The sequence below is a fragment of the Pteropus medius genome, unplaced genomic scaffold (genome assembly GCF_902729225.1).
Source record: "Pteropus medius unplaced genomic scaffold, Ma_sr-lr_union100, whole genome shotgun sequence".
Classification (NCBI taxonomy): Eukaryota; Metazoa; Chordata; class Mammalia; order Chiroptera; family Pteropodidae; genus Pteropus; species Pteropus medius.
Window position 1 is genome coordinate 5322946 of NW_024349797.1, and position 13825 is coordinate 5336770.

Genomic DNA, 13825 nt, shown 5'->3' on the forward strand with positions numbered 1-13825 from the left:
CTCCCTCCCTTCTTCCTTTCCTCCTTCTCTTAGCCTAAAGTCATTACAATAATAGTTATTGGTGCCAACACTTGTGCAAATGGCATAAAAAACTGAATTCCACCAGGACTTAATTATGAGGCAATCAGTCGGATAATCTGGAATATGTTAATATTAGAATTTTAAGCCTGGTATCCAATTGAAAACTCTTACATTAAAAGATATATAATTTTAGAAAATTCTTAAGACTAAGGAAACGTATTTGTGGCTCCTCATTTGAGAAACATTGCAATGTTATTAACATAATCCTTTCAATAAAAATTATGATCTTGTGTTCAGCACAGTGTTCTTTCAGTGAATGAAAGTGATACCCATTCTGTAATGCATGTAGTGAAGTATTTAAAAAGACTTGTAATAAAGATGTTTCCAGCAAGCTAAACAATTTATTATCTCCACTTTACAATGAGGAAACTGAGGCTTAGAGAGATTAACTAATTGGCCAAGGTCTCATAACTGATAAATGGCAGGGTCGGAGTATACTGAGAGCAGCCAAGTCTGTCTGTCTCCAGAGCCTCCACCCATAACTGAGACTTAGCCAGGCTACCGTTTTCTTCATATAAACTCATGTCTTGATCTGTTTTTTTAAAAGTGGGCAGAGGCTACATGGAACCCTCCAAATTGCCTCACACAATCTCCCTTCATCTTTTGATCTAAGTCCTTTAGATCAAAATTCCCCAAATTAAAGACTTGTTTTATTACCTCTAAGAAAAGGAAGAATACAAGGAGCATACAGCTGTATTCGTTTTATTACTCTGAATTCCCTTTATGTCTTTGTCACTGCCCAGAAATGCACTTTTCCATGGATGTGATCAGTGCACACATTCATGTCCCCTCTGAGAAGTTTCTCTGTTTTCCCAGACTCAGTTGATCACTCCCTTTTCTCTTCAACATACAGCACTCTGCTCGCAGGCCACATCTAGCACTTTACATGTTGTGTCTTGCTTGCCCTTCCTCCCCCAAACTTTGAGTACCTTGGGGACAAGGAGCTCATCTTCCTCAGCATTGTAGCATTGGAGGAGAACCGACACAGTTCAATATGCATTTGCCGAATTGAATTATTTCATGATGTCATATATTAATTGGCCATATGTTAAAACTGCCCTCTTGATTTTCTCTCTGAACATTTTTCCTCCCTTTGTCTTCTCCATCACAGAAAAGGGCATTGCATCCACCCTACTTCAAGCTACCATCATCTCTTGCCTGATGACAGCAATAGCCTCTAGTTGGTCTCCCCACATCCACTCCAGTGCAAGGGGAACTCTGTCTACTAAGTTTCCCTCTGTCTTTCTCTTTCTCTATGTGGATCTGCTTCATTTTCGTCTATCTTCAGCCTGGCTTTTCTTTCTCCTTCTCCTCAGACTATGTATTAACATCTATTGCTGTGTAACAAATTACCCCAAGACTTAGTGACTTAAAACATCACTTATTATATCAGTTTCTGTAGGCCAGACATCCAGGTTGCAGCTTAGCTGGGCCTTCTGCTTCTCATAGGCTGCAGCTATCTCGAGGCTTAAATGAGGAAGGATCTGTTTTTAAGCTCACCAAAGGGTTGTTGGTAGGGCCCAGGTCCAGGACAGTTGTTGGACTGAGAGCCACTATTCCTTGTTAGCTGACGGCTGGAAGACATCCTCAGTTCCCGGTTATGCTATGCATGCTGTACCATAGGGCCGCTAACATATGGCAGTTTGGTTCATCACGGCAAGCAAGTGAAGAGCTAGAGAGAGAGGGAGTAAGATGAAAACCACAGCCTTTTATAACCTAATCTTGGAAGTGACATCACTTTTTTCATATTCTGTTTGTTATAAGCAAGTCACTAGATCCAGCCTACACTCAAGGGGAGGGGATTATACGCAGGCATGAATACCAGGAAGTATAAATTATTGGGATTCATTTTAGGAACAGCGGACACAGACTAGATCACAGACCAGAAAATATGGCTGTCCTTCAAATTTATACAGAGACATGCAGCTTCATGGAGTGATCCAGTTCTTTCACATGGTCTCAAACCTGGATTCTCAGGGGAGGTCTCTTATTGGCTCGTTTAAGCCATGTGCTCACTCTTGGTCTAATCAACTGTGGCTAAGGCAGTTGAAGAAAGATGGCAGCTGGGAGTCCACTGCTGTCATGTGGACTGGGGGTAGGGGAGGAAGGAGGAGTTTGGTGGTTGGATACCAGTAGGTATCCACTATAGATGTCCTGGCCCTTAGCTTTTCCCAACTCCCTAGTGTAAACAGCATCTAATGGAAGATTAGCATCTAATATTGGGCTCCAGGTACACAAGAGCTCTCTTGGTTTTCTGGAGGCTTCCCAGAAAGAGAAGTGGAGACCATTGCCTTTCAGTTGCAATGTAAATTCCTAGTGTTGGAGAAGAAAGCGTGTCCACACTGGGTTGAGGTCTCTCAGGTCAGAGGGTGATGAAAGGAAGTCAGGGGCAGGTTCAGAGAAGTGCGTCCTTTTGAAACATCTTGGGGGGAGTTCCTCTTCTCTTCTGGTGTGCTTCGTCCCAGGAGTATGATTCTTCACAAGTAAAGTGACAGCTGCTTTGGTTTTAAGACTACGGAGAGAGTATGTATTAAGCTGGGGCACTTAGAGTGCTTTGTCCCTGGCCCTGTTCTTCCCCAGCCTAATGTTTCCATTCAGCTCTGGTGATCATATCCCAGAAGGGACTCCTTGAAAATGCCCTTCTGGGGGCACCTGAACCTATCTCTTGGGCATAGTTAGATTGTGGGCTAGCAGACTGCAGGCCTTACATGCCCTGTCTTTCCTGGCCCAGTGTTGTGTTGTCTCTTGTCCCAGACATTGTTTGGATGCTAGAGGCTGTGACAAGGCATAGGCTGCGCCCCCTGTACTTAATAGCTCACAATAGCACAGATCCTCAGGATGGGCCGAGGATCCTTTCTTTTATAGTTTTAAAATCGAGGGGAAATTCACATAACATACAATGAACTATTTTAAGGTGTACAATTCAGTGGCATTTAGTGCATTCGAAATGTTATGCGACCACCATCTCTCTGTAGTTCCAAAACTTTTCCCCCAGGAGAACACCCCACACCATTGAAGTAATGATCCCCATTCCCCACCTTTACCCCAGCCTCTGGCAACCATTCATTGATCTACTTTCTGTCTCTCTGGATTTGCCTGTTCTGGATATTTCATATAAAAAGAATCATACAGTATGTACCCTTTTGTGTCTGGTTTCTTTCACTTAACACATTTTCCAGGTTCATCAGCTTTGATAGCATGTGTCAGTACCTCATTCCTTTTCATGTCTGATTTCTTTAAAATGAGGTCGCTGTGCTCGGATTCGACACACGGTAACATACCTCTCCACGGTCTTCCTCTCCTTTAACCTTTCTCTTTCAGAGGGCTGGGGCAGACCTTTTTAACCTGGAGCGTAACATGCAAATATTTGATTGTTGATCTTGATCAAGATTTGTTTTGACTTCAGATCACATAGCAAGATGATGGCCAACACAATGTTTTTGAAGTTCCTTCACTAAGGATAATGGAGGGTAAGTGTCCTCATTTGATCATGCAATATTTATGGAGCACTTGCTATGTGCTGCTAGGGGTAGGAAACCGTATTGATTGGATCACTGAGTGAAATAAGATACTAGCCAAGCCCTCACAGAGCATGCATCTCAGAGGGTTGACAGAGATGACAGCCAACTATGACAGTGCAATAAATGCTTCTGTGAGATGTTCACTCATTGTGCTATGGAAGTACAGAGCCAGGTTGTTAATTGGGTCAGACTTCCAGAAGGGACTGATGTTCGAGCTAAATCCTGAAGCCAGGAAAGAATAGCCCAGAAGGAGCAGGTCAGGAAGGGAACAGCTTATGGGAAGGTCCAAACACCATAATGAGCCCCCGTAAGCCCATGGAGATACCTAAAGAAACACATAATAAAAACAAAAGAAAAATGCCAGCCAATTCTGACTCCTCTGAAGTGAGACAACATAGGGAGGCCCATTCATTTGGCTAGTGTGCTTGTTCCCACCAGGTGGGTCTCTGGGATAGGAATATGGGATGTACGTCAACATGATTCTGAAACCATAGGTTGCTGGTGTGTTCCATTAGAGGGAGAGGAGTATGGGGGTCAAGAGCTAGACTTGAGCCAGATAGCCTGAGCTTGAATCTTGATTCTGTCACTTATGAGCTGTGTGACCTTTACGAAGATATTTAACATCATAGTACTTTAGTGTTGTCATCTATAAAAAGGAAATCACTACTTCTTAAGATTGTTATGAGGATTACGTATGAATCTACACAGTATATGTAAAGCACCTGAATAGTGAGTGCCTGACACAGATCAATGCTGTCATTAACGTAAGCACTCAGTAAGTCTCAGCTTTGGTGCGCCTCTGAACTGGTCACAAAAACCACTCATCAGAGATGAGAGCCATAATGGCTACTATGTGCAAGGCACTGGGCGATCTATACATTGTCTCATTCGCCTCTCCTGACACCTGGTGAGGGAGATTAAAAAGAGACTTGACAGATGAGTAATCAGGTTTGAGGAAATCCTCCCCCAAGACTTACAGCTAATAATGGATGGAGTCAGCATTTGGACCTGGGTTTTCCCAATTCCAGAGGCTTGCTCTTAACCACTCCTCTATACTGCCTCTCTTAGGTGGCGGTTCTAGAATGCCAATGGAGCATATGCCTCAGGGCTGTATTTTAGAGGGATAGGATGACTTCTGAGGTCACTTGGTATTTCAACACATGTTTGGGACATTTGGGGATTTATCCCCTTCCTTTACAACTCAAGCAAAAATCCTCCAGTTTGAACATCTGTACCCTGCTATCTGGGTGTATAATTTAATGTGTGTCCAATCAACCAAAATACAGAGGGATGTCTTTCTTGGGACAAAATCTAACTGGGCATAGGGGCCATGTTTAGATTCTGTGGATGGTGGTGGGGCATACCAAGTAGATTCAAACATACCGTTGGGTTCTAATCATATTATAAGTAGAAACTGAACTTCAACTTGTCATTATGGAATAGCCTGAAGAGGAGTAGCTTCAGACAGGACAACAGAACCAGTCACCTACCTGAAGGATACACAGCTCTCCTGTGAGAGTTGTAGGTACGTCCTCTGGGGTGAGGGCATGGGCACCTTTCAGGACTGGTGGTTTTCTAGCTATTAGAGGTCTGAGTCAGGGTCTATGGGCTCCCAAGGGTTAACTCTGGAGGCCACATGCTGCAGGAGTTGACATTCATTTGTCACTGCTCATTCTAGCTTCATCATGATGGAAGGGTAATTTTTGCTGAGAGCTGTTAGAGTTCTTGAGCCAGTATTGGCTGGAGAGAGTGGCCATAATCACATTTCCTGCTTCTGTCAGGGCCTTGGATCCTGCATCCTGCTGGAGGCTTCCCAAGTGGGAGCTCTCAGGAAAGGACCAGAAACATGGATATGGGGGCTTTGCCCACCCTCCTTTGTGGTCTAAACTGTATGGGGCAAGAAAGCAAAGCTCTTTAGAAACTTGGAGGTTTAATGCTGTTCATTTTTTTTTTTTTTTTTTTAACTGATCCAATTTTGGGACTGGAGGAGGCAAAGAAATGGGAGATTCATGAAGGAAGTTTACATCTTCTCAGAGACTGTCCACCCTCGTTGGGCATGAGCTAGGTGGGAGTGAGCTCCTTGAGATATTTGATGCGAGGTGTGGGTCCTCTAAGGACGTGGGTGTTATCTTGGGACTCTTTCTGCAGTTAGAAGAAGGGAGGAAGGGAGGTTCTACTTTTATCTTCTTCTCTCCCCTCCCACTCTCCCTTTTTCTTGAAAAATTTATTGAGCACTTACTATGTGCTAGAGTTGGGTGATATACCTGTGGAGAAAACACATCAAGGTCTTCTCCATTTCATAGGGGAAGCAGCCAACCATTACAATGTAGAGTGATAATGAGGTCTATGCAGGGAGCTAGGGGAGCAGAGAAAGGAAAAACTGACTGCTTAGAATGGGAGGCAGGCGCCAAGGATGAGAGGACACGGGCGGGTCAGGAAGGGGCTCATATTTGAGATGAACTCTGGAGGACTTTGCCAGGTGGTGAAGTGGGGAAGGGCACCTAGAAAGAAGAAAAGCACAGATAAGGCTTGGAAGTATGAAAGAAAATTGGATAGGTATTCAGGAAACGAGGTATGTAGTGTTCCGATAAAAGATATTAGCAATACAAAATAAACGGTGCTCTGTTGTAAACCATGTCGGCCATACACGGGTGTTGGTCTTGGACATTTTGACTATGACTTTAAGGAAACCAAATACGCATTAATAAATTGTAACTGTCTTGTATGAGATAACCATGGGTTTTGGTGTATCTGAAACATAATGTCATGAGGGTGAGAGAGAGAAGGAGATGGAGATTGGGCCAACTTAATGCTTAACTTGTTACATGTATTAAAATTTTTCTATAATGAAAAATCTCAACCACAAATTAGAGAGTCTAGTATAATTAAGCCTTATATACCCATTCCCCAGCTTTAATAACCACCAACTTTATTCCATTTTGTTTCATTGATTCCCTCAACTTTTTAAAAATAACTTCAGTATAATTTCTTTTAAAAAATATAACCACAACATACCAGAAAATTTCTTTTTATAAGTATAAGCACAATATTATTTTCATACTCAACAAAATTAGAATTCTTTAATATTATTTAAAATATAGTCCATGTTCAGTTTTCACTGATCGTCTCAAAAATGTCTTTTTACAGTTGGTTTTTTAAAATCAGAATCCAAACACGGTCCGCATACAGCATATGAATGATTCATTTCTGGAGTCTCTCTTTATATTCGTTCTCCACCAGTCCCTGCCTACTTAAAAAATATTTTTTTAATTAAAAAAATTTGTTGTTTGTACTGTAGAAACTCCCAAAGTTTGAAGATGGCTGATTATCCCTTTTTGGTGCTCCTTAAAAACCTCCTCTAACACCTACATTTCCTAGTTAGAGCTAGGGGCTGGATCAGATTCAGGTTCTCTTTCTTTGGCAGGAAGGCTTTATAGGTGGTGGTGTATGCTTCCTATTGAACGACTAATAGTTGTTCAATATATTGGTCACTGGGTTCAGATGATGTCATACTAATCCATTCATTGTAGAGTTTGTATTAAGGTTTTTAAGTAGGAGTGGTCAAGACAGATTTGTTTCACCAAGATCTACCTGATGACTGTGTAGAACCTGAGCTACTAAAGGGGTCCTGGAGTTAGTCTATAGAAAAGGAAAAATTATTAAGTCATATATCTAATAAGGGGTAAATATCCGGAATATGTAAAGAACTAAAACTTGATGAAAAAAAATCAAACAGCTGAGTTAAAAAATGGGCAAAGAACTTGCATAGATATTTCTCCAAAGAAGATATACAAATGGCCAATAAGCAGCGAAAAGATGCTTAGTATTACTAATCACTAGAGAAATGCAAATCAAAATCACAATAAGATCACTTCACACCCACTTGGATGGCTACTATCAAAAACACAGAAAGGCAAGTGTTAGTGAGGATGTAGAGAAATTAGAACTCTTGTAAACTGTTGGTGGGAGTGTACAATTGTGCAGCTGTTATGGAAAATAGTATGATGATTTCTCAAAAAATTAAAAATAGAATCACCATATGATCCAACAATTCTACTTTTGGGTATATTTCCAACATAATTGAAAGCAGAGACACAAACAGATATTTGTACGCCCATGTTCGTAACACCATTTTCCACAATAGCCAAAAGTATAAGTTATCCAAGTGTCCATTGATGAATGAATGAGTAAACAAAATGTGGTATATACACACAATGGGATATTATTCATCCTTAAATAGGAAGAAAATTCTGACACATGCTGTAACATGGATGAACCTTGAAGACATTATGCTAAGTGAAATAAGCCAGTCGCAAAAGGATAAATACTTATGTGAATGTGATTTCACTTATGTGAATTACCTAGAGTAGCTAAATTTATAGAGCTAGAAAGTAGGATGTTATTTGCTAGGGGCTGGGGGATAGGAGAATGGGGAGTTGTTGTTTAATGCATATAGAATTTCAGATTGGAAGACAAAATAAGTTCTGGAGATGGATGATGGTTATGGTTGTACAGATGTGAAAGTACTTAATGCCACTGAACTATACACTTAAAAATGGTTAATGTGGTAAATTTTATGTTATGTATATTCAGCCCCTGTTTTTAAAAATGGTATGGAAAAAACATTCCTCAAATATTTAATTACCTTTTAAAATCTTCTTTTGACCAAATCAACAATACAGCAAAAAAGGAAAGAAATGCAGGGATAATGAAATAAGTGACTGGCCCTTTTTGGGTTTCCTATAAGGAAGTATACTTGTTTTTAGACTGTTATTCCACACCCAGATTCTATTCTGTATTCAGGATACACTGTAGGTCTTTAGCTCCCTCTTACATTTAAATTATTTTCCCTGTCGCATATAGATTGACAACAGAATATGCTTCATGACTAATTAATTATTCTATTTTGTGTATTTTGAATGCAATCAAACTTAGATTAAAAATTTTAATTATTTACTATTTGACATGTAAAATAGAATATACACATTATACATATGCTATACGAATATAGAATATATGAATATATATGTTATGAATATATGTTATATAATAAACATTATATTTTAAAATATAAATGTCAGATCATTTCACTTCCTGATAAAAAAGCTTCAAAGCCTTTCCGTTTTTGCCCTCCGCATGGCCTTCAGACTCTACAGCGCCCTACCTGGCTTGTCTTTCCAACCTCATCTTTTACTGCCTTTTTCTTAGCTCCTTCACCATGCTGTGTTGATGGTACCAGGTGGTGCCAACACTAGGAAGCAGAGGGTCAACATTTACCACATGTTCTGTACCAGGGGCCAAGAGAGTGCTGCCCCCTTTGCTTTTCTCATAATATACCTTTGAAACCATCTAGAAGCAGAATGTCTGAAAGTTGAACGATAGACTTAGATGTAGCAAAGGTATTCTGATCAAATTACATAATCCCTAATTACATCTTGCCTTTCAGACATAACCTTTGTGGCTCTATTTCTAGCACCTCAGAATGTCTTTCATTACAGTTTTCCCCTTCATGGTTGAACATAGACTTGTCTGGCTGGAGGACCCTGGGTGGCCAGTCATGGCTAATGGTTCACCTTTGCCTCTGTTGTCCAAAGTTTACAAGACTTGTCACCTTCTCACTAGTATCAACACTGTCTCCTTCCTTCTCCTAGTTATTAAAAAACAGTGGCAAATTCCACACAATATTTAGACAGCTGTCCGTGTAAACATGGCTTTACTGATAAAGGGTAGCGACTGCTGAACTGAACTGTTGAGTGGGGGTGGTGTCATTTTGCCACGTCTCCATGTTGTTTGCTAATTTTCAAAGCCTAGAAGGGGCCGTGAGTGATTGTAGTGTAAGGCACAGAAGACTGTGCTAAAGTGCACTTTAGAAGGTGTGACTGGGGTCCTCAACTGCCTGTCTTGGTCCTAAACTCGTGTCTAACCAGGAGGTGGCACCCTTTCTCTGCCCAGTTGGTAATGTTTGGTCATTACTGTGGGGAGGGAAAAAAGATGAGCTTCTGTGACTTGGACTGCCATTTCAGAGGCCCTGAGAAGCAGCGGCCCGTGTTTCCTTTGAAACAGACACGCCATTCTCTTGAAGGAAGCGGCGTTGACATCGCTTCAGCTGCCAGAGCCACTCTTCTCTTCCCTTCAGAGGTGACACTACCACCTCTATTTCTTCAAGTTTCTCTCCCCTCAGCTTGAGCAGTGGGTTCCAGGAGAATGATCAAAACAGAGGACCGTAATGAGGGCAGAACGGAAATGGAAAAGAAGACAGGACGGCTGAGGCGCTGTTTCTTGGAGTGGTCGCTTCTCTCTCTCTGTCGTAAGAGCAGGCCTTCTGCTCTTATTCCTGGAGTAATGAAGTTGTCCTGTATTTCTGCACATACAACTCAGTCTCAGTCAGACTGGTCACCTGGGCTGCTGTTGACCCTAAGCCCTTTCTTTTGTTTTAGGTGGATTGTGGGACATCTAGGATCTAAACCGGGAAGAAAGGAGAAAGGGATAAGAAAAATGAATATCAGAGAAGAAAATGGGAAGAAAGAGACAGCCAAACAGACATCAGGGAGAAAACACAAAAATAGAGAGAGACACAGAGAAAGACAATGAGGGGTGTGACACATACTCAAGTGAGGGGGTATTGATTTGGAGGCAGAAAAATGGATTTGCATCCTAGCTCATCTACTTCATGCTCTGTGAAGTTAGAAAAGTCACCTGACTGCTCTGAGCCTCAGTCTTCCCATGCGAAAATGGGCGTAATCACAGCTTATGTACACCACTGTGGTGAGGACTGAATGGAAGGCATGGAGGATGTCCTTTCGTAAGTGATAAAGCTGTAGATAAAATAGATGGCACCTGATGTCAAACAGACTTCCGGAGATGGGACGTGGCCCTGACCCATGAAGCCTAGGGCTGGGGCATAGCTGCTCTCAGCAGCCCAGGAAGGAAACCCTGGCCCCTTGAGCTCTAATTCTGTTTTCTCAGCATTTTATAAGAAGGAAAGTTTGCTGGCTCCCAGCTCTTGGGCAGAGATGGCTCCCTGGTTGGGGTGGTGTTGTGTACATGTGTGTGTAGGCACTTTTAGATTACTCTCTCCCAGAATTAACACTCATAGCTAACATTTTATTGAGCTTACTATGCACCAGGTACTTTTCTAAGTGCACCATATAGACTAACATTTAATCCTCACAACTGCTTTGTGAAGTAGGTATTACTATCAGATTCATTTTACAGATGTTGAAACCGAAGCACATACAGATTAAAAGAAGTTGCCTAAAGTCACGCAGAAAGTGGCAGAAGAGATTACAACGCAAGCCATCTGGTGCCATGGTCCTCTTCCTAACTGCTCTGCTATACTGCCTCTCCAGGTAGGTCCATGACCCTCACTCTCATCTGGCAGGAAACAGGAGACTGCCTCAGAGGAGACCTTAATTGGCCTGCTCCTCTCATTCCAGGGGCACACTCTGGAGGCCTGTTTCTACACTCAAGGTGTTGGGGGGCGTCCCAGCTTGCAGTGCCTCCCTATCAGGCCAGATGTGCCATAGTTCTTTTTTCTTGCAGTGAGGTGGCAATTTTGCACTTCAAGAGAGAGATGGGGGAAAAGGATGTCATGTGCCCTTCATTCCCAATCAAATGCAGCACCCAGACAGTGTCTAGACACTACCAGCCACCTTGATTTCAGCCTTATTTCTGGGGGTGGGGACTCCCATTGTCTGAATGGCCCTGGCCCGCAGTGCTGGGCTAGGTTATGCAGCATCTGGGAAGAGACAGCGGGGTTTGCAGTGAAGTTGTTCCCACAAAATGAAGGGTACTCTCTGATTTTAGTTATTTTCTTTGGGGCAGATATTATGGGTCCAGAGTGAAATCCAGTAACAACTTCATTTTGCCTTCTTTCATGTCAGAAAGTGATATGAATGTGACTAGGTGAGCACAATTCCAAACAAAGAGGCACCAGGGAGGACTGTGCAGGTAGCCTCATTTTGTTTCCATGTAGATGCCTTTGGCACCCATTTTCCGCAAATAAGGCTCACGGTTTCTTGGTCTCATTTTTTCCCCCTGCTCCAGAGAAGGGAAGAACTCCGCCTGGACCCCATTTAGGGGTTGTTCCTGAGGGTATTGATATCATCTCATGGCTTTTTTCCTAACACACTCACTGCCCTGGTCTTCTCTCCTTGTTTCATTGAGTAGTTTTTAAAAGAAGGTGCTTGGGTGCTCTATTCTCTGTGTTTTTATCATGTTTGAGAACAGCTGACTATAACCTTGCATTTGAACAGCAATCTGTTGCAATTTGCGGTTATGTCAAATGTGCTTTTCCTCAGAACTTTCTAGACATTTACTGTCTACAGGCATTGAATGTTACTCTCTGAAGTCTGAAGCCAGTCTGATGTTCTCTCGCTAGTTTATTCCGTTTATTCTTTATCTCTGAGGTCTAATACTTTAATTAGGGTGTGTTCTCTTGATGTATACCATGACTTATTTATTTTGATAATTCTTTTTCTTTGATGTTTAATAGCTTAACTAGGCTATATCTGGATGTCTATTATTTTAGAATAATTATTCTTGGTATTTATGAGGTACTATTTTGATTTGCTGTTTCTTCCTTCATGTCAGTGTAATTTTCTTACATTATGTTTCAGAATATTTATTGATTTTATTTTTTTTAAACCTAGTGGCACCAATTATCCTTATGATTGACAATCTTTGTCCTCAACCTCTATCATTCCCTAATTGTTTTAATCTCTTTGTCTTATTTTCTCCTCATTCACTGTGACTACATGAGGCTTTCCCCCAATCCTATTATATTTTTTAGCTGAGTCTATTCCATTTCATTCAGCTGTTTCTAATTTATTTATTAGATTGATAACATGATATTTTGGCTCACAATTTGTTTCCTTAGCTCTGTGAAATTTTTTGTAATTTCAAGTTGTTCTATCATCTCCCATTGATTGATTTCATATTTTTATTAAGTTCTTCTATAGAATAAAACTCTCATGGGAAAGCGAGTTCTGTTCCTTGGGTTAGTTTTTTTTTCTCTGAGTGTTAGATTGGGTTTATGATCTTTCTTTTTCCTATTATCTCTCACTCAGGAAAGATAGTAAGACCTGGTGGCCCTTCCCACTTCCACAGAGGCTGCACAATGTGACGAAGGGGCTTCTACTCACTGGGGTTTTCCCACGGCCTTTTCCAGATCTGTCTACTTACGTTCTCAGGCCATGCTTCCCCAAACTGTAGGGTATTTGTGAGAATTCTCAGAATCTTTAGACTCAATTACTTTTCTACATTCTACTCATATTGAGAGTGATGATGTAAAGAACCATTCTAAGCACACCAGAATATCGTTTCTTTTCTTGGCTACCATTTTGGAATTCTATGGTATAAGGTTCTACCTTTTTTCTCCGTTGGCTGCTGCTTGCGACTTTTTGCTGATTCGTTCCACTTTTTTTTTTTGTTTTATTTCATTGAGTACATGAAGAGATTCTGTGTTTTTGTTCCACTCAGGGGATTCCATCCAGATGTCTGCATTATCTTTATGCTCAGAAAAAATGCTATAAGACTATTAAAATAAAGCAAAGAGATTTTGGTTATCCCTAGTTTCTTGACCAATTGTTCCTGTATGCTTTTCAGTACATTAATATCCGCCCGTTTAAATAAATTTAGTAAGACTGCCCTTTTTAAGCTTGGCTGCTTATGCGAAAAACAAATTAGGACAAATATATAGAGAGCAAGGTTTACCACATTTTTTTCTCAATACCTGAACTTCACCTTCCCAGACAGTTCTGACAAGGCCCTCCTAGAGGGCTTCAAGCAATGTTTAGATTTGCTTATTTGATTTTGCATTTCATTATATTCATCCTGGCTGACATTTCTCTTCTTTGGGTGCAGAAACTTAGGAGATTTTCTTTCTCCTCAGGTGAACTTCAGTTTTGCTCTTAGGACCTTTCATATGATTGCATGAGGCTCACCCACTTTATCATAATCTTGACTTAGTTATCTGACTGTAGATGTTACCTACATCTACCAGACACTTTCGACACAACACCTAGATTCGTGTTTGATTGGATAACTGGGTGTTGTAACTTAGCCAGGTCAACACATAAAACTAACCATCACGTATGGGGACCGGGGAGTGAGGAAGGGAAAGGGCAAAATATCAGAAGGGTTCGTTTGGCATTTTGCTCCCTCCAGAATTTAACAGGTTAAAAACATGTTCCTGCTCCTCCACTGTGGCAGTCATGAGTGAC

General features: G+C 41.2%; 1 protein-coding gene across 1 annotated transcript in view; it reads left to right on the forward strand.

Annotated features, from left to right (window-relative positions):
* NRXN3 (neurexin 3) overlaps nt 1-13825 on the forward strand; it is a 1605778-nt gene that overhangs the window by 45700 nt on the left and 1546253 nt on the right. The window contains exons 5-6 of the mRNA XM_039883931.1: nt 3488-3551; nt 10818-10951. The gene's annotated coding sequence lies outside the window, so the exon portion shown is untranslated. The remainder of the gene's footprint in view (nt 1-3487; nt 3552-10817; nt 10952-13825) is intronic.